The following is a 26,601-nucleotide window of genomic DNA, read 5'->3' as shown; positions in this document are numbered from 1 at the left end:
GAAGTATTACGAGAAAATGTTCTATTCAGTACGGGGCTTTACTCATCAACACGCGACGTGCGCGGGCGGCGGCGTCGCGGCGGCCGGCTTCACACCGCGCATGCTTCGTACATACAACGCACGTCGCACCATATGTACCTCATACCTCTACCACCGAGCGCGCAAACTTCAACACCGGTCATTATCAACATTATCACTTCCGTAATTCGACTCTTTATTGACACGATGATCTTAACACTCAGTGCGAATATTAACTTTAATTTCCAAAGATAATGGAAAAGTGCGAATTTTATACCTTCCAATAATGAGATGTTTTTCGGGACTCATTAAGGGTCAAAGACTTGGACTGTCTAAGGACGCCGCGGGTGCAAAGTTTAATTAACTCCGTTTGTTTATAGTATTGGTGACATTCAAATTCGCTTGAAAATTTTCGACTTTCCGAGGAATGCATCGGGGACATCTAGCGGCTTACGGTGAGTACTACTTATCTTACTGGTAAAATATTATATGATTATCATAAATACTAGGTTATTGTATATTTTCGAAGATTCTCGTGGATTTTCACTTTCGCGGTTTTCGAGGTTAACTGGCGGTGGGCGGTTTTCTTGCAGCCGTTTGTTATTATGATGTAGATTTAATTTACTTTTAGTTTCGTTGCGGTTGATCAGTAAATAATGTGGTAGGCGGCCCTTTGAAAGTTTTATAGCATTTCCCTTTTTACGAGTGTAGTTTTAAAGTTAATACTTTAGAAATTTTGTAACACTTTGTCGTAGTGCTTCTATGCTGTTCTGGGAGCAAATAAAAAAACATAGAACACGTTCAGCTGCTTGTCTTCCCGGGCATGTCGTAAAAACCGACAGAGGGATTGTGTCCTCTAACATGATGGACTAATGTTATGGGCGATAGGCTGATCCCTTATCACCATAAGGTTCATCATATCCAGCTTACGACATCGTATCAACAGTGGCTGCAAGTTGTCTTTGATTACTTGTGGCTCTGCCCACCCCATTAGGGATTACGGGCGTGAGTTTATGTATGTATGTATGTTGTCGTAGTATGTTTACCATTCTTTCGAAATTGATTTATAAAGCAAATCTGTTAATGGCTTTTTACCTCTCTAAGTCATTGATGGATCTGTTTTCAGTTGCTGTGCGACCTATTTATGAATCTAATCTTTTATGTTTCTAAAGTGAAAAGTAAGTAAAGCAAGGTACTTTTCAAATTTATCAACCATTAGTTTATCTAGTTTGAGTATGTACCAACTTAGACTACTTCCTAAATCCGAATATACCTACTATAATTGATTCGGTACGAAGGCACGATAGGTACAATAATAATAGGTAGTAATTTTTGTGAAAGAATAAAAAGTTGATGCAAATCATAGTGGCCCCGATTCCTGAAGACACTTAATTTTATTTTAAGTTATACCCGTCATTTCCTTATCCGCTGAAAAGCGAGAGACGGATGATTGTCAACTGTTAATTTTAAAATGAATGATTGAATGAATGAATTGAAATTGGCGAATTAAATAACCATCGCTGATATGCAACCCGTGTGCTGCGAACTCAATTCTGTCGGGTTATTATTGGCCAATAAGTACAATTTTGGGAGGGTTCAAAATTTCTGCGTAAAATGTACGTGTGTTCCATAAATTTTATGCCTGTTGATTACCCGTCCCTTTCCTTTTCGGCGGATAAGAAAATGTCAGGTACTTATAACTTAAAATAAAATTAGATGTGTACTGGAATCTCCACATTTGTATGACTTCGTCTATTATATATTAATTTATAGCGAAAGCTGAAAATAACCACCTGTATTGTAAAAATATGTAATATAACGAAGTATATATCAACATATTTTTATGTACATATTAACATATACTTCGTTATATATCATAAAGGATTATTTATTTATTTTAAGTATTAACGAACATTACATTATTTACATTACATTACATTAGAGTCATATTCACACAAATATGTATTTCTAGTAAAAAAATACCTACTGATAAAATTTCAACTGGGTTCGACATTCGATGAAATATAGTTCCTAAATAATTAATTACTCTCATCTCGTATAAAATTAGCCACATCCATATCAAATGCTTGTTTGCTTAAACACATTCCAGTGACCTGGTTATCGGCAGTAAATAATAAATTCCATCATTATTTATAAAATCGTGTTTTCGTAAAATATCACCTTAATAAGTTTCTTGCTACTTTTTTCCTTCTATTAGATAAATCATTTTATCTATTAAAGATAATATATTTCACGTTAAGTCTATCAGTAAGTAAATAAGAAAAATACACATAACAATTTATTTTCAATTCCATGGTCTAAATGACATTATCGCAGTAAAAACAAAACAAAAACGTGTTTCCGTAAAATATCACTTTAATAAGTTTCTTGCTACTTTTTTCCTTCTATTAGATAAATCATTTTATCTATTAAAGATATATTTCACGTTGTCTACCAGTAAATAAGAAAAATACACATAATAATTTATTTTCAATTCCATGGTCTAAATAATAAAACTAGTTAATAAAACGCAGTAATAAAACTAATTATTGTTTTTATTTTTCCGTGTAGGTACATCGTCATAGATTAGATCGTTTTCTATTGTGTGATAGAAAGAAGTTTGTCAGACGCATAATCGACGACGAAAGAGACTATATTAAAGTTTTCTGTACTAATTTTTTTTTGGTATAATTAAACCTAGTAGCATGTGAGTCCAAAAATATTTAGAATAAATTTTCACTTTATCATAAAAATATTTTTGACCATCTGTTTTGACTTTTGAAATTCTACATAGGTACCGAAATTGATGATACATGTAAATCTAATGAACCCGCCCATAAAATACTTATTAGCTGCTTAGCACGGGTCGGTCACGAGGTTCGGATGTAGAAAGTGAATATTCGTAATAGAACTCTTAACAGGGGCAGATTTTGGGACCCACGATTTCCATTGCATTGGGCCCCAGACAGGTGTTAGATTCATATTATTTTTCGTTCAATCGAATTTCAAGAAAAGTATATAAAAGTATAAAGAGACACGATCTTATTTACTTTATTGTTTTCTGTAGTAGCTTTTAGAACAAAAAAAAACATTTGCCGAAAGCCGGTAACAGAGGCTCTATCCTAAAACCGTACCTGTATTTAACTTTAAATATTAATAAAATCAGACCGGTTTAGCTAATTACGATGCAGAGAGAAGATTATAGAAATCCGATGCCGTCTGCAATTTGCTGTAATTAATCATTGATCAATTAACTGCTGCATTATGATTTGAGTGAAACATTGGTATGGCGGTTAATTATTTTGTTTTTCAAAAGTCAAAAATTTAATTTTTCATAATTAGGTAAGTATTATTTTAGATGACAGTAAACGCGTTAAAAATGGTTTTGCTTTTCAAGTAAAAGAGGGAAGACACGTCATTTTTTGCATTTTTGTATTTAAATTGCACTGCGAAAGTAAACGATATTGCTAGTGGCTAGACTATAATTATGGTGATCTTTGATTAGCTTTGATAGTGTCAATGTGTGAGATCGATAAAATTAGCAATAACATGTTTTTGTTTAATCAGAAAAGTACCGCATCTGTATTTAGATAGCCTACTAAGATACTGAATTATATATTGGGATTTGTGCCCAGATAATGGCAATGGGTTCGCCCCCTATTTTATGGGGCTTAAACATAGTTGGCGTGGAGTGGGTGTATATACTATACTCCTCTACCTACCCCTTTGGGGATACAGGCATGATGCTATGTTATGTTATTAAGTGACTTGTCAGTGCAAGGCACAGTCTCTCCATGTCACCTATCAAGGCGTTAGTTACCTAAAGTACTTTCACAGCTATTTATTATTTATCTACAATGAAACCCTAATTCTAAACAGTCCACTCCGATATTTTACGTACGGATGACTGAAATCTAAAAATCTTGCTCATTTAATTTTCAATGCTTAGTCCATTGTGTTGTGTAAGTACATGAGCTTGACGTTGTTCAGCTAAACTCTTACAAAACAGATCATAAATAAAGAGGTACAAGAGAAAATAAACCCAAGAGTTTAAGATGCAGAAATACATTTGTAACATTCTTAACGTAGCCATATATATATAATTACGTGTTATTCGCAAAAGGAAAGGAATGCCGTCTCTGTTACAATAGTAGGCAATACCGAGCGTTACATATTTGGCACATACCGGTGTGTTCATCTGTGACTTAGCCGTAACTACTTTTGTGCGTGATGGTAAATGCGCAGGCAATTTTCGTCACTTATTTAACGCAATCGATCATAGTTCCTTTTAATTTAGTTTCTATGTTCTGAGTGTAAAACACAGAATTGTTCCTCTCTAGAACATTTTCTCCGTGCACATTCTAGATAAATCTAATGTTAGACTGACAAATTGATTCGGCGGTCTGACACATTAATTACGTGTCATTTGGATAATTTTAAATAGAAATAAAATATTTGATGTTTATTTTTTTATAAGGATAATGACCAAGGTTTTTACAAACAAAAGATTGCGGTGATGCTAATATTACGGTCATCGTTGGTTTTCTGAAAACATAATAGTATTATACTTATACGTCCTCCTGCTCAATCAACGCAGCTTCAGTGCGAGTTTCTGTCGGTAAATCATTATTGTTTTGATAACCTCAGTCTGATTATCATAACACTTATTTTTATAATTGAATAACTTTAGTGATCAATCCAAGTGGCGTATGTGTTTTTAGTCCATTAAAAAGACTTTATAAAGTATAACACTTGAATCATCTCTGCACATTCGCGTCCGAAGATAGAGTAATCTCATGTTCGATAATGTGACACCACGCGATGAGACAGGATTGCACGTAATTGTAAATAAATTGTCGGCATTTGGTCAGTTCTTATATGAGAAGGTGAAGATAAAGATGATTTTTTTATGTCCGAGTAACATCTGTGAGTTATCTATCATCTTCGAAGATCATCAACACGCGCGACATGAAATCACTTGAGACGCAATTTAAAAATATCACTATTTTTGTAGAGAAAATTTAACGAAAATGTGTACGGAATAGGACAACAATGTGATAAACTTTTTAATTGAAGGATTGTTTTTAACTTACTTACCTTAAGTAAGCACCTATTAGGTAAAGTCCTTACTTTACCTATGCAATGCTGTTTTAATACTAGCTAATTTAAAGTTCGATATCTTCCGTTTGCTAGAAATTTAAAGTTTTTCTAAATTTTCTATTTATGAAAGCAGTAATTTCGAAGGTAAAGTATTATAATTTTAATTTCAACAAGGGAAACATCCTATTAGACCAGCTGAGTGTATTACATATTTTCTTATGTCTTTTAATCTGTAAGGAATTTCTATCTTTTAGGTCTTCCTTTACGATATCTGTTCTAAACCGTACTAACTATATTTTTCACCTATTCGCGCACGCCGCCATGTTGAATTATCTGACCCTTACCCTGTGCCATACTTCAAGCGACAGTGCTGACAGTGGCTACTTCTAGAACTGACAAGTTAAGTCATTTGTCAATGATAAGTGCTAAGGCGTGGAGATACAAATGTTTCTGAAGATTAAGTCCATCTCCTGTAGAGTGAAAATGGCGGCTGCGTTGACACGATGACACATTAATTGCGCGGAACCGGCGGCTCGCCGCGCATGCGCGTGTATCGTCACACGCTATTTACTGACATCTAGTGTGCCGTTCCCGGGAATATTCCCACTTGCAAAACTTATGTAAAAAGAGCTTTATTATCTAACTTTTAGGCAGACAAGACCAGAGTACAAGAACGAACAATTTGAAAAAGAAAAAGGCATCCAGTGTCCTGGCTATTAAAGAGTTTTTTACGACAGGGACTTTCCCGGTGACGGCACATCGCTACTGACACCCCACAGACGACGAAGATTATTGGACTAATCCATCTGGGCTGGACATTTAAAAAGCCACTTTGAACATTTTATCTAAAAAAATCTGCTATTTGACATTTGCTTGAAGTAATCATAATCATAATAACGCAAGTCGTCATTTTGGTAGTCTCGCCTCATTTTGTCAGTTTTCTACGGAACGAAGAATTGCGTCAAACAAAATGTCAAACAGCAGAATTGTATTCTTTTAAACATTAATACAAACACTTCGTTTTCCATATTTTGTGGTGGTTATTTTAATTTTGTAATTGGAGCTTTATACGGTTATACATATTTGTTAAGTTCATGTTAATGACCGTGAAATTACATTCTAGCAAATTGGTGCTTCATCCATAATCTTGTTTTAACATCAAACAGTGTTTTTAAAAATGGTTGTGTTTGTAACAGATAAATAATGCGTAACTAAATAATACTGAGATAAATGAAATACACATGGGACTTAAACGTATCTTGCGAAGAGTGGGTGTGATAATGTCATAAAACTCATAAATTTTGCGACGGTAAGTTTCTCTTGATATCAACTCAGAATCATGGTCTGTATCGTTCCTCAAAGTTTTCATTACGATGTCACTAACACCCTGTACATCTCTTCCTACCACTCATGATGCTAAGTTGTGTTGTTGTTAGGTATGTATAAACATACCTACCTATGATAACATCATCTCAGGTATGTTTAGCATTATCCTGATTTTCACAGGGTCCGCTTACCTAACCTGAAGATTTGACAGATCCGGTCTTTTACAGAAGCGACTGCCTGTTTGACCTTCCAACCCGCGAAGGGAAAATCAGCCCAATACAGATTATGTCACATACCTCCGAAAGGTATGTTTATAAGCAATCTAATTTAATTAATAAGTTTGGGGTGTGAAGCTGTAAACAATCTAACTAAAACGACTACGTGATTCCTCAGTGAACATCCACGTGCTCTGAATGGTAAACATTATATACAAACGAGGTGTTCCGTTTTGTCGCAAACCGTACATGGAACGAGTTTGTTTCCTATTTCATGCAAATCCAAACCATTTCCGAATGAATTGAGTAATCAATGAAGCATCTAACGCAGACGGCTCGTGGGGAACTGGTAGGGTTGGCAGGGAGAGAAACATGAGTGGATATTTAGCCTGACAGATATTTCGTTCCAAAACAGAAACGGGAAGAGCGTAACTATGTTTAATTTAAGGAAAAGTGCCCGAAATGGCAATAAGCTCGCCCATTATTACATTGGACTTAAAACATAACTAGTGAGGAGTGGATGTACTGATATACCTCTACCTACCACTTCCGGGATACAGGCGTGATGTTACGTAATATTAGTTGTCAAGGAAAAGTAAATAAGTTCAACAAGTTTTGACTCCAAAAGCAGAACATTTACTAACGTGACTTCATTTTGCATTTTCCTACTTAGTGTTGAAACTACACAATATTATACACATTTTACGTACATTATTTATTATAAATACATACATTATACATAATAGTAATAATTGTACAGTGATGAGAGCTTTGGTTAAGGTTTCTTTTAAAAAGATAACAAAGCGAGGTTGACAAATTATAGTTTGCCGTGGGTGGTATTCACTACTTGGCCGGACAGGTGGGGGGATGCTGAGGGTTCTTTCGCGTCCATTACAAAATTTAGGACCTCAGGCAAAACTCGCTGGCAGCCCTGGGAGGCGCATAAACACACGCGCACGCGCACTACTCTCGTTTTTTTCGCGTTTTGCCGTGAGCATCAGGAATTCAATATCGGTAAATTGCTTCCTAGCAATGGCTGGGATACATCGAAAGAGAAAATTATCGTCGTAAAACGAAGGTAAAACCACACCGAATGGATATTAAACATATTTGAATTTTACTGCCTTTTTCAACCTACTAATTGGATGGGCTCCATCGTGGTGTAATGGCCAATTTGATATGGAAGAGATACTTAAGCCACGGTTTTATGTTTTTACATTTATTGTACGAATTGTAAACTTAATTTAATTAAAAAAAGATTACTAACTTTGGAATTTGTATTTTTTTAAATGTTTAAATAATATTTATGCAAAGTCTGTGGTAGTGTGGGTCTCAAAAAGTTTCAATGAAACAAAAATATTGCCTTTAATGAACGCAGTAAACTTTTTCGAGGCGTTGTCGAAACGGTAAATGTTGTAACTCAGTTAATCATATTTATGAAACGACAGCATAATAACTAGATATCTTCTGTTATATAGAAAAGAATCGATCGGCCTAATCTCAACTGATACACACTTTGGTACCATGTCACATTAACTTTTTTGACAAATTGAACTGAAAGTCTCACTAAATGTTATGTTAGTGCGACAGAGTCCTAAAGTGGGTACATTATATTGCTCATGACTGTACATCACTATAACGTAACAACACTGGCTTTCGGACTTTGACAGATCTAATTAGTACCGCGAATTGGGTACCTAGTTTGCTAGGTAAAAGATAAATTATGAAATTCTGATTACTAAATTAAGACAGATCTAAAACTAACGGAAAACACTTTTTTTTTCTATTTAATTTATTTATGAATTTTAATAAAGAAAAATGTTTCTCTATGACGTCACGGGATGCTTTTACATACAAATTCCATTGTAATTTCGTGTTTTGTCCTTTATTAAAAAGTAACTGATTTGACTAGTTGGAAACTACCCTACTGAAGCTATTGTAAAATGTGATCTATAAAATATATTGTACTGAACTGGTAGTTCTGTCTAATAGTACGGTCACGAGTACTAATTTGTATACACTTTGAAGCCATGTCACATTAACTTTTTTGACAAATTAAACCGTAAGTCTCATTAAATATCAAATATCATAGCAGGGTTCTAAAGTGGGCCCATGTTATTACTCATGACTGTACCTATACTATACTCAATAACGAACGACACGAAACGTACGACAAAATATCTATCCTGGTCTGTCATATTCTGTGATATTTCGACAATCATTTTATGTTCTTTTGATAAACGGTAACATCTGTGTAAGAAACGACACACAACGCTATGACACGTCAATGCGTAATCACTTTACTACGGCGCGTGGCGATAACAAGCTCGTGGTACAAAAGACATCAACGCGCACCGCGATATAATAATTTTCTTCTCTGTAATAATCTCACTACGTATTTTGCCACTAGCACAAACAAATCGATATACGTAATCAATCATTTAACACATTTATGTATATGCTACTGCTTACATAAATGGGCATAATATGCGTTTAACTGCTAGCCCATTACGCAGAGACGGTTATAAATTCAGAAAAAAATGTTTCGTAACTTAACATGTGTTTAGTGCCTTATTCAACCGGATGATATTGGCTCATATTGAACTAGTTTGAAATGTAAGGCTCTATGTGCAGTAAAATACAATTTCACTTTTTAATTTGTAATCTGTTACTTGTTTTTAATCTGTTACTATTTATTTCTCATTGTTTTCACATGTGTGTAATAAGGTATTTTGATACTTTATGTTAGTTTATTTTCATTAAAAAAAAACATTATGTCTACATGAGCTTTATAAAGCTCATTGTATGTAGATGCGGCATTGGGAGTGATGAATATTAAGTTTAAATGTTCATTCATTACTCATTAGCAATTACATTTTAATATAAAATCTCTTTACAAAGTTCGTTTCTACATTCGTCTAATCAGTTTCATTCTTAACTTTCAATACCCGTTAATCGAAAACATCGCAAAATAATATCCACAATCATAAATAACGGTACTTCTTCTTTTGGAATCCATAATACATTGTTAAGCGGATTCAAAATTTTGCATCTTTATTTATGTGACACGAAGGTTTTTATTCAGTGAGCTCTGAAAGTGATCATAATGCAATATCTCAATATACACTTAATAAATATTTTATCTGTAGCCTAAGTTATGTTCCACTGCTGGGCAAAGGCCCCTGCACTTTCCAGCCATTACTGTCTTGGGCATCGTACCTCTGGAGTGGAATGAACGGGACATCTCTGTCGTATGCATCCGGAAAAGTGGACTAGTGATATCTGCCTGGATCCCACAAGGTCGTCGACCTCGAGGTAGACTAAACTTAATAATAATGGAATACAGATATACCTTAAAAACTGATTGTTTTGTTTTAAGTGGTTATTGTGAAATCGTTTATACTCAAAATAAATTGACTGACAGATTGACAGTATTTAAATTCTTCCACTAGATCTGAGATATGGGAGAAGATTAATAGTCTTTGTCTTTTTTTTTCTCTTTGGAAATAAATATTATTAATATTAATAACAATTATAAGTACATTCATAACGACCTCCGTGGTCCAGTGGTTGAGCGTTGGGCTCACGATCCGGAGGTCCTGGGTTCGATTCCCGGTGGGGACATATCACAAAAATTACTTTGTGGTTCCTAGTTTGGTTAGGACATTGCAGGCTGATCACCTGATTGTCCGAAAGTAAGATGATCCGTGCTTCGGAAGGCGCGTTAAGCCGTTGGTCCCGGTTACTACATACTGATGTAAGTAGTCATTACATGAGCCATGTCAAGGGCCTATAGCGGCTCAATAGTAACCCTGACACCAGACACACGGTAGAAGAAGAAGAAGTACATACGTCAAATCGCCATTTACGTATTTCTAACTGTAATTCTTATTATCTAAATTTTATACCTACTATGCGTACTATTTATACTCATCGTAAAAAAGTATGACTTCGATATCTAAGTATTATTTCTTCTATAACACTTCTTGCTGTCACAGAGTCCATCATATGTGATTTATTGCGAGATGAATAGCTGAGCACAAAGCTGAGCACAAAAATAATTACTTTCATTGAAAATTTGTAAATCATTGAACATAATGACTGGACTGAACTGTAGTTTTTTGAGCTTCCAGATATGCGTAGGTGTCATGTTTATGTTCTACATTTCGATTCTGCTACATACTTACATGTTCACGCACGTAACCTCAAACAGGGTCGGCAGAGCCACAAATAATCAGAAGACTACTTATTTTTAATATAATTAAAATAAATGCTTCTTTTGTTTTTGTGAATTTTGTGCTCAAATGTCTTTGTATAAAACTCTTCATGGAATTTAAAGTAGGTACTTTGTATTTAATGTATTTAAAAATAATGTATTCTAATTTCGTTATCTAATGTTCATGGAATTATATGTATATTGTAATAATATTCAGTCATCCAAAATGCAAATAAGTACCTATTATTATTTCGACTCAGGATTCAAAATGAAACAATAGGCCGTTCACTATTATTGAAAGAATTATGTCACTGCCATTATCAATTTGTTTTTTGAAATGTCCCAATGCTATGTAACTGAAATTTTACGGATTTGTTATTATTTTTAACGCCATATCTATGTATTATACGTTTACGCTATTATGTTAAACGTACTTTTCACCTGTTACCTTTATTTTAAAAGTCTAGTAAATAAACTTTTTACAGCACGACAACCACAATATTCGGTAAATAACCATAATGGGAGGTAAGACTGTCCCGGAAAGTTATCAGAGCGTCCCGCGGCGTCTAATGATGGCCACGACGTGATTGAGCGGAGACATCGGGCTTTAGATGGAGATCAGATTAGAGCAGACGCGACGGTATGTAACAATACGCCATGCAACGCCACGACACCCTTCTTTATGTCACGAAACGGAAAATTCCCTGAATTGCTACCAATAATTAGTACTAGTAGCAACATTGAGATTATTTTGCTCAACTTTGTAGTAAACATAACGGGTACAGGCGTCGTGGTAGACTTCGAAAGAGATAGCGCGACGACTTGGACGCTTGCCGGTCGGAATACGCACAGGACCGCGAAAATTGGAAAGAGGAAGGGGAGGCGTTTCCCCAGTAGTGGGATCTTGTAGGCTAGATTAGAAGAAGTAAGTAAGTTAGAAGTTACATTTTATAGTTTCAATATTCCTATTTTATCTTCTTCTTTTACTAACTAGTTTAGTAACGAGTATAAGTATACGTCACGCTTAACACTAATAGTGGAAATAGGGAAATAAAATCATAGGTACTATGCTTACTGATACTAATACTGCTATAAAGTTGGGAAAAGTAATCCTAATATTCTTACTAGTCGTAAAGGAATTTATGCTGCGCGGCGCTTTCTTAGCGTAATAGATACCTGCACGCTGCATGCTAATTGCCAATTTATAGAACTATTGAGATGAAACGCGTCGATAAACATCTAATTAAACTTACCTACACAATTACGCATCTGATGAGACCTGAATACTTATATGTTGAACATTGTTCAAACAATGGGTTTTCACATAGTAAAATAACAATATTATACCTAATATCAATTAGGTATTAGCTTATTAGTAGGTAATTAGATAACGTACTTTACTTCGTATACAGCAGCTAGATTTTAACTTAATGCGAACAAAAACCTATGCATTATATGTATCCTTGTAAAGAGTAGAAATAAAAAATATCCTGTCTGTTCCAATTTACTCTTTGCCTGCAACATCCCGACCACATTTTAATGCCAGTAATAGAGAGCTATGGTTTGTCGATCGCCGCGTCTGTTATTTCCACAATAGAGACATTCCAGATTCGTGCCCAAATCACTACGTGTTAACTTACAGCAATTTTATTACCGCCTCCCCATTCAATATGACACCTTTTGGTTATATCTGAATCAGAGCACAATTTTGTAAAACAAAGCACTATCAATTGTGATATTATCAGTTTTACCGTTCTTCCGTTGAGAATGTCTGGCATTTTTAATTTTATTTATCGTTACTTACATCAAAATAACGTTACAGAATAAACTTAGGGCTTAGGTCAGACTTAATGCTAAGCTTTTCGTGTATGTAAGTACATATCCGAAGTTTTATTATTATTATTTATTTATTTTAAACTTATACAAACTTATAAACTAAAAACAATAAATCACATCAATAAACCCCAAAGGGGTTTGTACTGATGAACATGGCGCTTTAAAATTACTACAATTTACTTAAACTAAAATTATAATATGTTTCTTTCGCTACAAGAAAATACGAAGCCAAATAATGTGAAGTAAACTTTTTTATTATTATTTATTTATTAAGTAAGGTGTCAATCAGTATATGACAAAATGTATATTTGGAATGCTAATATATTATGCTAATTAATTACAATTATTCAATTCCTGTACACTGTAAAAAAGAGCTCATAAACTTGTCATAGAAAGGTATAATTAACCAATTACCTATGAATATTACACTTCACTACTTTGTATTCACAAATCACTTTTTTAAGACACATTAACTCATTGATGTGGCAAAAAAAAAACGGTAAAAATGTCTAATAAATTACGTTAAAAATGCTACAAATTTACGCATAATTGCCTTAACCCCATTCGGACTTGTTTGCTCACTTTTTTGTTGATGCCACTAAGTTTGAACACTACTGTTTCATACCTAGTTGCATAATTTTAAAACCAGACTTATTAAAATACTATTAGAATTCGCGTTGTATAGAAGACGTACATTAAACATACATACATAAACAGTTTGTATTGTAGACGGGTTCCTTATATACATTGGGGGCTCGAGATTGTAGGTAAGACTGTACTAACAACTCTGAGAGATCGCGTCCCATCTAAAACATGATGGATGAAATTAATAGCAAATTATAAAAAATATAAAGGCTGGTCAACTGTTCAGTAAAGTTTAACATGATACCTATATCCCAATACGCTAATTACATGGAAGATTGTAAGTTGTGATCTGGAGACTTGGACATTTATCTGCTTACCCGTGTCGCACCCAGACTCCATACATTTTTTTTTATCTTACCGTGTGCCGCCTTACCGTGTAAGTGCGAGCGAGACATACTACCCGCGCACGCGCCACAGTACACCTTAGCGGCTAACGGTTATTTTACACGAATGTAAGACCCAGAGGGGGTGTGGTAAATGTAGCTCGGCGCCCGATACGAATTAGTGCGGGGCGGAGAGTTAACGTTCCATACGTATGTAGGTTTTCTTCATTCTATGCCAGTGTAAAGACAACGAGCGTGAGAATAGATATTTTTTTTAGTAAAAGTAGATACTTGTGTGTCTTAGGGGACATAAATTTAGTGTTATTAAAATATCGTTACACTGTAAGTTAGGGGTAATTTGTGACCGTTGGTCTGTTCCGTAAATCAACACTTTCACTATTTGTTTCATAACATAACCCCGTATAATTGCAGCGCGGATGTTATGAGTCCATGACTGTTTGACGGATGGACGTGTAGCAAACAATATTCCGCGTAACATGCTATGAACATTAGTATGTCGGTTTCTCTTACAATTTTTAATGTAAAACTATGTTCGTCTTGACCTTTTCAGCTTAGAATGGGTTAAGTTATATTATGAGCCGATGTCGACAAGTCTTTACTAAGGGGCACTATCAAGAGGTATTTTCATAACTGTATAAAATCGAGACATTATAGGGAAAGTTTCTGCATAACATGAATACATTAGGTAATTTTACTAACTTAACACCAGTGTTTCGTAAGGCAGACATTACAAATCAGGAGAAAATCCCCTTTGAACTCTTTTATATTAAAGTAACAAGTCTATACTAATAAGTATAATTAAAGTGATAGTGTGATATTCTTTGGCTTGTTTATCAGATGGTAAATCTTGTGTTAAAACTAGTATTTAATTTAATTTACCGAGCATAAATCCATCGGAACACTTCATAAACGCCTGGAGGGCGATTAATCATTCTGAGACTCTTTGAGTGTAATGTTATCTTACATCGAACACCTTGTAAGGTCGTAATATGATAAGTGAAAAAAGATTGACATAGATAAGAGTGCTCTATCATGAGGGACACCGGCCACCCCCACTGTGATAGGTCTGTAGAATGTAGCGTACATAAATATATAGATATATACACAACAATATACACATATCATTTTTGTTTCGTGTCATTGATGTTTAATATCATCATATTGGCGCGTTATTTTGAAAATGATAGCGTCACTATGTCACTGAATCACTTTAGCAAACCTTTCTGTATTTCCGTATCTAATTAAATAGATAACGTTCACGGTTATGCATTGATGGTCTATTGTTAGTTTTAGATCAGCACAGGTTAAATATCTTAAGGTATATGTATATATGTGTGTATAAGTATGTATATATACAATGGGTGACGGGATAACAAAGCATCACGCCTGTATCCCCTAAAGAGTAGGCAGAGCAGTACCATACACCTGTATAATACACCTACCTCTCGCTAGCTATGTTTAAGTCACAAATAGGGCGCGAGCAACAGTCGTGAAAAGTAGATAATTATTCCACATTCAGCCACTTATGTTATATGTATGTATATATGTTAAACATAGGGGGTAGGTTGCATATCAAAAATAAGCTTAAAACTAAAACGAATAATTAGATAGCGCATTCGACAATAGTCAGGTGAGGACTTCAATCTCTGGATTAGCACATGTCCCAGAAGGTTTGCTGCTGTGCGTGTGTGTAAGAAGGCAACGTGTATGAAGAGAATAATCCAAATGATGTAAACGTTCAATAAATATACTTTCAGAATAAGTAAGAACACAATAGCAGTCTAACAATACTCAGTCATATTTTTATTACATACAATTACAAAAGAGGAAGAGTCTCTTGACCTACTGCACTAGTGTAGTAGATTATGTGATCCACCATTTCAAAAAGTTAACCGAATTTTTACATACTAACATATTTTTTATACCCGTCATTTTCTTATCCACCGAAAACAGACGGGTAATCGGCAGGCATAAAATTTATGGAACACACGTCAATTTTACATTGGCCAATAACCCAACAGAATTAAGTTGACAGCACACGTCCAACGAGTCGCATATCACTATTTTATAGATGCCTATTTTATTCACCCGGTTTATTCACTCATTTACTCATTCATTTTAAAATTGACAATTGTCAATCATCCGCATTTTTCCTTTTCAACGGATAAGAAAATGACAGGTATAATTTAAAAGAAAATTAGGAGGTATCAGTAGGAATCGGGGCCATTGACTTATTAAAATTATTCACAAGAAAGTAAGCGACTCGGATACTTTAATTATAATCGAAAGATTTTCTAAATTTTCTCGGAAGATCGAAACGAGTCTTTTGAAAATTAGAATAATTTTGTAAAGATTTCTATCGTGGGTATTTTATGTGTCATGGCGAAGTTTATTTTCCAAAACTGTTGAACTCGAGAACTTCGTTTAAAACCAGTTTTAATGGCGTTACAAATAATCACGAATGTTTAGTGTGGGACATTTCTGTAATGATTGTCACTTTTGTATAATTTGTCTAATTCTAGTTAGACAAAGGCGTAATTATAAGACTAGGCCACCGGGCATCGCAAATGAGTTTTTGTTGGAAAAACAAAACAGGAAAACACACGATACACTCCCACGGTGATTACTATTATGATAATAGATATGTAGGTAAATCATGAAAAAGGAAAAATAAAGAAATTATCAATTTGGATTATGTCTGATTTTTCAGGCAAAAGTTTATTCAACTTCGTTATTACGTACGTAAATATCTTTAGCTATCTTTGATTTTCCAGTACAGAGACACGAAGAGATATTTTTCCTACCACCTTCTAAAAATTATAGAACAATTTAAAAAAAAAACATTTCCATAAAATGATCTAATTGGATCTCATTTCCATCATCACATCACAAAATTTCCTCGAACGGCAAAAAACATAATTTATGAGACGAATAAATTAAGATCAGTATATCAAAAGAATATTTTATTGATGTGCGATAACAGTTTATTTAATTTATTCAGGTCATTTAGTTGTAAATAATATCATTTGCACATTTTGAACAAACATAATATAATATTCCTTTTTTCCTTATAACTTAAATTTCGAAAAAAGTGTAAACGGCTGTACATTATCACGATCAAGTGAGCATGAAAATAAAATATTACCTGTCTTGGTAGCGAAAGGGAGGTTTTCTATGGTCACAAAAACTTAGACGCTTTGTGTTAGTTTGTGTTAAGTCCGGAACATATTCCACGGTTACGCAGAATTCTTCTAAAATTGATAGGTAGGTATATTTTTATGTAACAAACTCGCCCCGGATCCTGCAGAGACCTCTTAATTTTAAGTTACCCGTAATTTTGTAATCTCCTAAAAAGTGGAAGGGGGGGGGGGGGTAGACGGGATGATTGATAACAGTTAATTTGAAAACGAATGAGAGAATTACCCGGGCGAATAAAATAGGCATCTCTCTGATATTAAACCTGTTTGACATGAGCTGTCAACTCAGTTCTGTCGGGTTTTTAGCCAATAAGTATAACAATTTGGGTGGGTTTTTAAATTTCTGCTTAAAATTGTCGTATGTACCATAAAATGTATGCCTGTCTATTGTCCGTCCCTTTCCTTTTAAGAAAATGACTAAGTATAATTTAAATTAAAATTAGACGGCGAGTACTGAATCCGACACCATTATACACATAATTCTTTAAATATTTCACAAACCTACCTTCGACAAATGCATGGAGTTAATTATAAAATTACAGTTTAAATTCATGAATAATATAGCAATTTTGCGCCGATTTTATGATTTGAAAAATAGAAAATGGAGAATGGAAAATAAATTCGAAAATAAACGAATACCAAATGGTTTTTGGTATTAGAACGGAATAACTTGATTTTATTTTTACCTTTTAACTTCATTTTAAAATAGGGGGCAAGTATGGTAAGCATGCGAAAAAGTTATTTCATTATCCCGTAATGCCATAAATGATGTAGGTATTATATTATGTACATTTGAGTACATTTTTATTTCTAGAAAGTTCAAAAGCTTTAGCTAGACAGAACCCTAAACTGACTTCAAACAAAATACACTAGGGGAAAGAACACAGCAAAAACCAATGTTACGCAACGTATGTCGATGCCTTCTTACAATGAATTATTAATAAACAACTATAATAGTTTGCGTAATTATAAGATCAATGATCTCTTCATTTACTTGCACGATACGAAGAAACGATTACAAAGAAAATGTATAACATTCGATCTCTAGACAGAAGTTACGTGGGTTTTATGAGTTTCTATAGAAACAATAGATTACTTCATAACATAAGCTCACGATATTCCTAATTGTGATAGTCAGAGGTACATCCATCACAACATAGATTAAGTACGCACGCTTTCTGTTAAACAACGTGATAAGTAAGTGGTGAGCCGATACTTTCCTGCAAAGGTTATTTATTTGATTACGAACATTTCCTGCATCTTCTAATCATCGTTGTAGAGAATGAAGGAAGCACTACATAAAAGTGAGCGTGTCTTGTTGCCATCGTGAAATTATTTTTATTATTCATTGTGTACGTATAATGACCTAAGACATCAATGTCGATTTTCAATATTAAAACTTCTAGGCGGTATGGCGGGTTAAATGCTAAGACAAGAGATAATCTATATTGTGGATTCGTAGTGAAGCGTCGTGAACGTAGATAGAGCACTAATATGCCTGAAGATAAATACACTATTTGTCTATGTGTATTTATCTTTTATTTATTTTTATACGTACAAGTATCCCCATGCTGCACTATCCCGCTATATTACATAATTTATTAAATATCTCCTATACTTAAAGGTTGCCTGGAAGAGATTGCTACTTAGCAATAAAGCCGCCTATTGTACTAATTCTATTTCTCTTTTGTTTTTAATTTTGTTTTTTTTTCCTGTTTGTGCAAGTATTTGTTATGTTATGTTATGCCTGGAAGAAATCGCTTTAAGCGATAATAAAACTGCCAATATCCATGTACCTTCTTCTATCCTTTGAATTAAGAGGTGGATTATCAACCCCATCAACCCTGGTGTCAGGGTCACTATTGAGCCGCCAAAGGCCCCTAACATGGCTCATGTAATGTCATGTAACATGTACCTATAGAACAGTTTTATTGTAATTTTTTCCTTGTTTTGGCGCAATAAAGTATTTGTATTAACACTATTAGTAATTTAGTATTAATCCGTCAACAGATGGCTTCTTATTTAATTTTCATTAAACTCAATATGAAAGAAAGAAAGAAAGAAACATTTATTAATATGATCTATTTGACAAGCCTTTAAACAAAATACAAAACAAAAGAGAAAAAGAAAGAAAAAAGAAGAGAAATAGTAGTATTAATAAGTAATAAATAAACACAACCACATTATAAATTACTTATAATCTTATCTACCAATTGTGACCGGGGTCTACACTGGAAACGAGCGTTCGTTTGTAAGCAAAACTCTTCGTGTTTTCCCATAGTTAGATACCATTTATATGCCGTGTATGAAGAATGTCTTTAGGTATCGTCTGGATCGTGTGAAATCTGTCTGTACATGACATACGACATACATATGCAGATTTTAGGCCACTGCATTTGATTACAGGTCGTTTACAATGCTCTTCGCAAATATACTTAAGTATTATACATGGTGTTAGTGACATTGGAACGGAAACTATGAGGGATGATTCAGACCGTGATTCTGAGTTGATATCAAGTGGAATTATAAGTCGCAAAAGTAATATAATTGAAAATAATTTAAAAAATAAATAAACATGAATTTTGCGACGGAAAATTCTACTTGATATTAACTCAAAATCATGGTCTGAATCACCCCTCAGTATTCGTTACAATGTCACTAACATCCTGTAAGTATATAGCAACTACTTAGGGTAAAGGCGTTATTTTACATATTTCGCCAAGACAGCAGAGCGAATAAGGGTCGTACAGGTTCGCGAAGGTCAGACCAACCGTTTTCAAATCTGACCCAAGATTTGTTCATCAAAAAGACAAACGACTTTAAAGTCGGCACCTTCTCGTTAAATAAAAAACAGCTTAAATGAGTACCTTAATTAAGTACTTGGAATAATTATTCCAAGATTCCGACACGTAAGCTGTCAATTTATAACAAATTATTAAGTTGCTACAAACATGATGTCTCGATATAACACCGGACCTGACATAAGGTTAGGGATATTAAGATTTTGACGCACATGCCGGCTGTCAGAACATCATCACCGTCGGTCTCTGTTCGTACTCTGTGCCTTTCATGTGAAATAGGTCCAAAACATTAACATGACAGTTAACATTAACGTTATATCACTACAAAGTCGCTTTTTCTGTCCCTATATCCCTATATACGCTTAAATCTATAAAACTACGCAACTGATTTCGATGCGGTTTTTTTAATCGATAGAGTGATTCAAGAGTAAGGTTTATAATGTATACATCCATTAAATAGTGGAGAAATACTATTATTTTTGAGGTTTTTAATTTGATGTAAATAATTTCATTTTTTCCTTAGTATTGCACCCAAGCAAAGCCGGGATGGGTCGCTAGTTGTAAATAAAAATATCGTGTACACCTGTGTTCTTTGCGAAAAAAATAAAATAAATCTAGAACTAATATTTTTGAACGCAAAAATCAATAAGTTTATACAAACTATTTTCACGACATTTTGTTAGATAACTATATCAAAAGAAGAAGAATAATGTATTATTAAAGGACGCCATACCCATACTTAGCAATAATGTGATGACATAGAGAAAAAAATCACACAAAATGACATAATAAATAAGTAAAAACTCGAATTCCAACAATAGTAAGAAAATTTTCACGTTTAGACCGGCGTTCCTTAACGTGAAAGTTTGGTGAGAAGTAGATACTTATTTCATCGTGTATGGATGTATCTCTGACTACCCCAATTGGGATATAGTCATGAGGTTATGTTATGTCATAATAATATTATTAACGTTGGGGACAGACAATGACTTATGATGATACTTATCGATAGAAACAATTAAGGCTAAACCCTTTTAACATCGCTTGTCGTTGAAAGCTTGTCTTAGAGCTGTTCACTGATAGCAAAACTCCCCACGAGACTCGACTGCCGACAAAGTTACGGGCCACGGACGATCTCTCGTCTCATTTATCATATTACCGGACACGCTATCTAGAACAGCTGTGTCTTATGCGACTGGATATCCATTTGATTCACGATATAAAAACTCGATAATGTGATACGTCCGCGATTAGCATGTTGGTTATACGTCAAAATGTAATTTCACTGTAATTGCTCGTGATTTGCCGTGCGTATTCTCTCAAGATTAGATGGGAAAGATTTTAATGAAGTTATAAACATGTTGAAGCAAGTATTACATTTAAAATACCATACACGTCACGCTCGTACGCCTGCTGTGATGGACAGAGCCCTTTTATATTCTCATAATAGTCGTCCGAAAAATAAATACTCTATTCGCAGTGTAGAAAAAACTAATTCGGACCAGCTGAGGAAATATATCGGATCTATCTAGATGTTATGTTAGGATAGGCTTAACTTGTTAACGATGATAAACGCTTACGAATCTCTATGAATATATAATAACAGAATAATTATTTTTGACGAATCTGTAGGAAGCAATAAAAGTATGTCAGGCTCCAAGCAAATCGAATTACTTAGTTTTTGCTTACCCCAGTGGGAAATAGGCGTGAGTTTTATTATTGCTGTTATTAGGTATCATAATCTATGTGAAACTAAAATGCACAGCAACACTAAACAATAAGACGATAATACAAAACAAAAAGGAAACAAATAACAATTTAAAGAAAAAAGTATGAATAATCGATCCGTCGGTGCAGGTTATAATAGGTATATGTTTAGCTGAGTTCTGCGACCACCGACCGCGAGCTTTCCCTTAAACACCATGCCTTGATGGTGGATAATTCATAGTTTTTCAATACCACGTTTTCTACGATCGATTAAAGTATAGTTCGACACTTGGTAGAATTTGTGGTAGAAAAAATATCGTTTTGACGATTCGGTGAATGGTCATAAAAGAGTTTCTTCTTTTTTTGGTCAAGATGAGAATTTTAAAAATGTTACTTTTTCCAAAATGCGTCTATGTAGATTTTATGAACAGGTTGAAGTCATTTGACCTTTTCTTGGATAACTGAATATTATATCTGCTGGACAATCAAATTAATTTTTTGCTCTTTATTTCTTGCTGTCCCGACCGGTAAGGCTCAAAGGTCCAAACTTCAGGTCTGCCAGCGAGCAATGGACCGCAGCATGTTGGTTGTAAAACGAACGGATTGTGTCAGAAACACCAAGCTGCGTTCTAAGATTCAAATTGCGGACGTGGTCCACGCAATCGTCAAGTTGAAGTGGGATTGGGCTGGTCACGTCTGTCGGATGCCTAACGATCTGTGCGCTAAGATCACCACAGTATGGTCTTCGAGTAGAGACAGACGTAAGCGTGGCAGATTGAGGCGGAGATGGCGCGAGAACTTGGATGCTTTCCTGGAAGGTTGGCCGGAGGAAGCACTGGAGAGAGATTCCTGGAAGAAATGGCGGGAGGCCTTTGCCCAGCAGTGGGGCGCCTCAGGCTATCTAAGAAGATCGACCGATCACATAGATTACAATTTTATGTCCTTAGTCTAAGCCTTAGTCTTAGCCTTAAGGTATCGTCAATTATTATAAAATAATGTTATTCTAAAAAAAATATGAATTTAAAGAAAGCAACCCTTCTAAGATGTACTGAAGCGACTCTTCTCTAACCCAATATCAAAGTTGAATTCAAATTAGATCAAGTACTCTTCATTATTTATATTATTTCCCGTAAATCACAAATTGTTTAAACATTTGTCCCAGTATTCTTGGAAACTTTCCTAACTAACGACGGTTCTTAGTCTTAGCAAATGGTCCCTTAAGGGCTTGTTCTGTTAAGGACGTTGCTTTATTATCAATTTACGATGTCATAATAACAGAGAATGGGTAACAGTATCAAAGTAATGATAACATCTAAGATGCTCGGTATAAACCTGAATCCATGTAAAATTGTTATCTATCAACGACAAAGATGCAATTATTTGAAAAGGTCACCAAAAAGATCTCAATAATACTGGCTCAACGTATAAAGAGTGCTAAATGTTTTATGAACAATTTCTTTTTTTACTTGGACTATTTGATATCCGAAATTCCCGAAAAAGAAATAAACAGGTTATATTCGGTGACATTCACTCACAGATCATAAGTAGAAGTACCTAATATAATAAATAGTAGGTACTTTTTAAATATCTCTATTAACATGGTGTAATTTAACCTCAGGCTACAAACAAAATATATTCTAAAATAAATGGCGACAGAATGTAATATTTAAATTACATTACTCGAGATTAGTTTTATAACGATAGATTTAACACCACGATGTACAGTTTTATGTAAGCATATAAACAAACATTATCTATTATCATTGTTCCCGGCATCAGTAGTAAATTAGAGCCCTATTTCACATTCGCATTGTAAGAAAATATAACGTCTTAATTAATTTATATCTTCATAATAAAGATTATGACCGTACAAATTCATTTATAAACAAACGACGGAAATAATTACAGATTCTTTGTCTGTAAAATGGCTGTCATTGTTACTTATGAGTTAAGTTTATATTTTAAAAATAGCCAGCATTGTACGCTTGTTTAACGAAATATTTTCAGGGGTAAGTAATCTAACAAGAACTTAGTCTGATATTGGAATAATGTGCTAAGTATTTTGTTTAATATATTGAGCCATCTTGGATCATACATTTTTGCTTGTTTTAATGAATGGGATTTCAAGTATGCGTTGCAATAAAGTATGATTTGTTGAATTTTATGACATAAAATGAGTTCAAAAGTTTAGATTGACCACAAGATTATAAAAAAGTATTTTTATATTGTTTATTATAGACGAAGAAACTTTCCAAAAGCTAGACTTTAAATGTTACTTATTTGAATATTCATAGATCAAATACGGTTTAGATAGTCATCTAAACGCCTTTTAAAGTTGACTAGTAAAAATAAAATAATAAAAATATTTATCTTTAGCGTACGTTTTTGATGAAGCATTGGTAGATTAATAAATTTAGAATAATTATAATATTCCTTTTTTATCCGACGACCACTGGCCAGTAAAATATATCGGTTGCTATCTATCATATTATGTAAGTAACTTATTGGTGTTATAACGTATAACCCAAGCGAGTAAAGAAATAGTTAAGTGCCTAAAGGTAGATATCATTTGATAGCTAAGATGCATCTTAGGTGTTTTTCAATAGACTTTCTATTGCTTTCAATTGATACTTGGATATGCAGACCACTTAGTGTAATTAATATAATTACGATTCCTTTGACTTTCTAATAAAATATGTTGAATATAAATCTGCTATAACATGTTTGTAAAATTATCGGAAAATCGTCTTTTATTTAAAATTGACGGCCTCCGTAGTTCAGTGGTTGAGCGTTCTGCTCACGATCCGGAAGTCCCGGGTTCGAATCCCAGTGGGGAGAAATCACTTTGTGATCCCTAGTTTGGTTAGGACACTGCATGTGTTCGGTGATCACCTGATTGTCCAGAAGTAAGATGATCCGTGATTCGGATGGCACGGTAAGCCGTTGCACGCGTTGGTCTCGGTTACTACTTACTGATGTAAGTACGTAGTTGTCGGCTCAATAATAACCCTGACACCAGGGTTGATGAGGTTGGTCATCCACCTCATAACCCACACGATAGAATGAAAATTTAATGGCGTAGCAAAGGATATTTCGAAGAATAACCGATTTTAAATAATTTCGGATACGATTCATAATTTTATAAACAGAAAAATGCATCATGAAATATAATATGAGGTAAAAAAATAGGAAAATTGATGTTTAGGATAATAATGTTAATATTAGTGACTGTTTTTGAATAGTGATTATTATATCCAAACACGGTTATAATCACCAATAACGGTTAAAAGGGACACTCGTTTTACTCTTTTAATAACATGCTATTATTCATACTTACTACAATTTTAAACTTAATTAAATACGTATGCCTGTTACACGCATCAAAACTTGAGCGCATTTCCGAAATCGCTTTATAGATTTTCTAATACTCGTAGCAATTTGAATACTAAGTGGTTTAGTAAAACTATGTCTATATCTTCGAACATAGGAAGCGAATGTCGGCTTTGTGAGAAAAACGTACGTCCGGGAAGCGAGAAGTTGAGAACTCGACGCATTCAATGGAATTGCAGCATTGTCTGCGCTCGTCAGAACTTCAAGGAATACGAATATATTACTTACCCGTCTTATGATTTAGTCTCGTATTCATATTAACTTCCCAGGTGGAGTGTGGCTATTAGTAAGCATGTTTATTTTGCTTTTAATTTGCATGTTGTAGGAGTGAGTTGCGTTCGACGAGGCGAACGCTTTGAGAAAACATGAAATATGAATTGGACGTCTAATTAAATATGATGTACACTACTTATTCTAATATAATATCAGTTTTACTCAATACTTAGGCGTTTCAGCACAAGAGACTGTGTACTATTTTGCACAACTGCGGGAAAATTCTATGCGATCGTGGTAGCGAATACTAGCTTTATTTTAAAAGAAAACTTTTGATAATGTTCTATGGCCTTGTCATTACGCCTATCTAGAACAGGGCATAATATCATAGCAATATTCTACCAGGAAGGGCACTCTTATCGACCGACATTCTTCTAATGTTTTTTGCCGTCACCTCATTTGCAAACACTGATGAACTGATGGTAATGTACAAATAATATGACGTCTGGCACAGTGTAATATTTCTTGTACGTATTTAGGTACTGTGCTGTATATTCTGTGGAAAAAATGCATTTAGGTATAAGTAGGTATTTTTGAGCGATATAATTCCCGTAAATAATAAAAAAAACTAAACAAGATTTCTAACCTAACCCTACACTCTAACCTAACATTAGTGAAGACAGGATGCAGAATTTTATGCTTGCTTACAGCTTGACCAGAATATAATCAGCTTTAATAACCATCACGTATTTACATTATCATTGACACAGATATTTAAATAGGAAAAGCAGTAAGTAATAACTATTCTTAATTAATTATTTATTTTGTTGCCGACCTTAGTTTAATATCTTATCCATTGAGAATCACTGTATTTACCACACATAATAATAAAATAGTCATTAAGTACCGAATTATTACTTACATTAGGTACTTTTATCTTCGCTTTATGTTTAGTGGTTGAACATTAATATGCTGTTGTTGTTGACGTTATTATACTCGTTGAGATCAAGTACAATTGTGCTACTTGGGTTGGTATTTCAGGTACGGATTTAGTAGAGCCAAGAAAGTCTTTCATTCTTCCTAAGGAAACTTGTGAGATATAAAGATAGATAACAAATGTAAAGCCCCTGTATTATAACATTACAAATATCAAGTTCCACTACAAAAAAGAAATATTTAAATGTCTTAGTTTTCAAGTCGTAGGTAATATATTCAGCTTTCTCTTCTTCTTCTAATCTTTTTATCCCCTGTTAAAGTAGGGCTCGTATTTTCAGCTTTAGGGACACTAATAGTTACTGGTGTGTGGATATGACGTGCCAATAGTCGAAAATGACAGGCAGGTATAGACAATGCATATAGTAACGAATATACCTAGAGCAGTGGTAGCTCAATTTGAGGCCGCAGGTTCTAATCCACATTCCCGAGAAATGCATTTTCGGAGGTATGTGACCTAACCTGTATTGGGCTGGTTTTCCCTTCGCTGGTTAGAAGGTCAGATAGACAGTAGCTTCTGTAAAAAACCGGACAACATCGATTGTGTTAGCCTGAATACATCTCTGTTGGTCGTAGATTTCATATTATTATAAATACGTG

General features: G+C 34.3%; 1 protein-coding gene across 2 annotated transcripts in view; it reads left to right on the top strand.

The window, feature by feature from the left end:
- The first annotated feature begins 377 nt into the window (after positions 1-377).
- Positions 378-26,601, top strand: part of LOC126374256 (uncharacterized) — a 61,974-nt gene continuing 35,750 nt past the window's right edge. Inside the window, exon 1 of one of the 2 annotated variants that reach the window (XM_050020774.1) lies at positions 378-473. The gene's annotated coding sequence lies outside the window, so the exon portion shown is untranslated. The remainder of the gene's footprint in view (positions 474-26,601) is intronic. The other variant, XM_050020773.1, reaches the window with a different exon arrangement.

This window comes from Pectinophora gossypiella, chromosome 17, assembly GCF_024362695.1.
Source record: "Pectinophora gossypiella chromosome 17, ilPecGoss1.1, whole genome shotgun sequence".
NCBI lineage: Eukaryota > Metazoa > Arthropoda > Insecta > Lepidoptera > Gelechiidae > Pectinophora > Pectinophora gossypiella.
The sequence above is the reverse complement of the archived record's forward strand: the minus strand, read 5'-3'. Positions and strand labels throughout refer to the sequence as shown.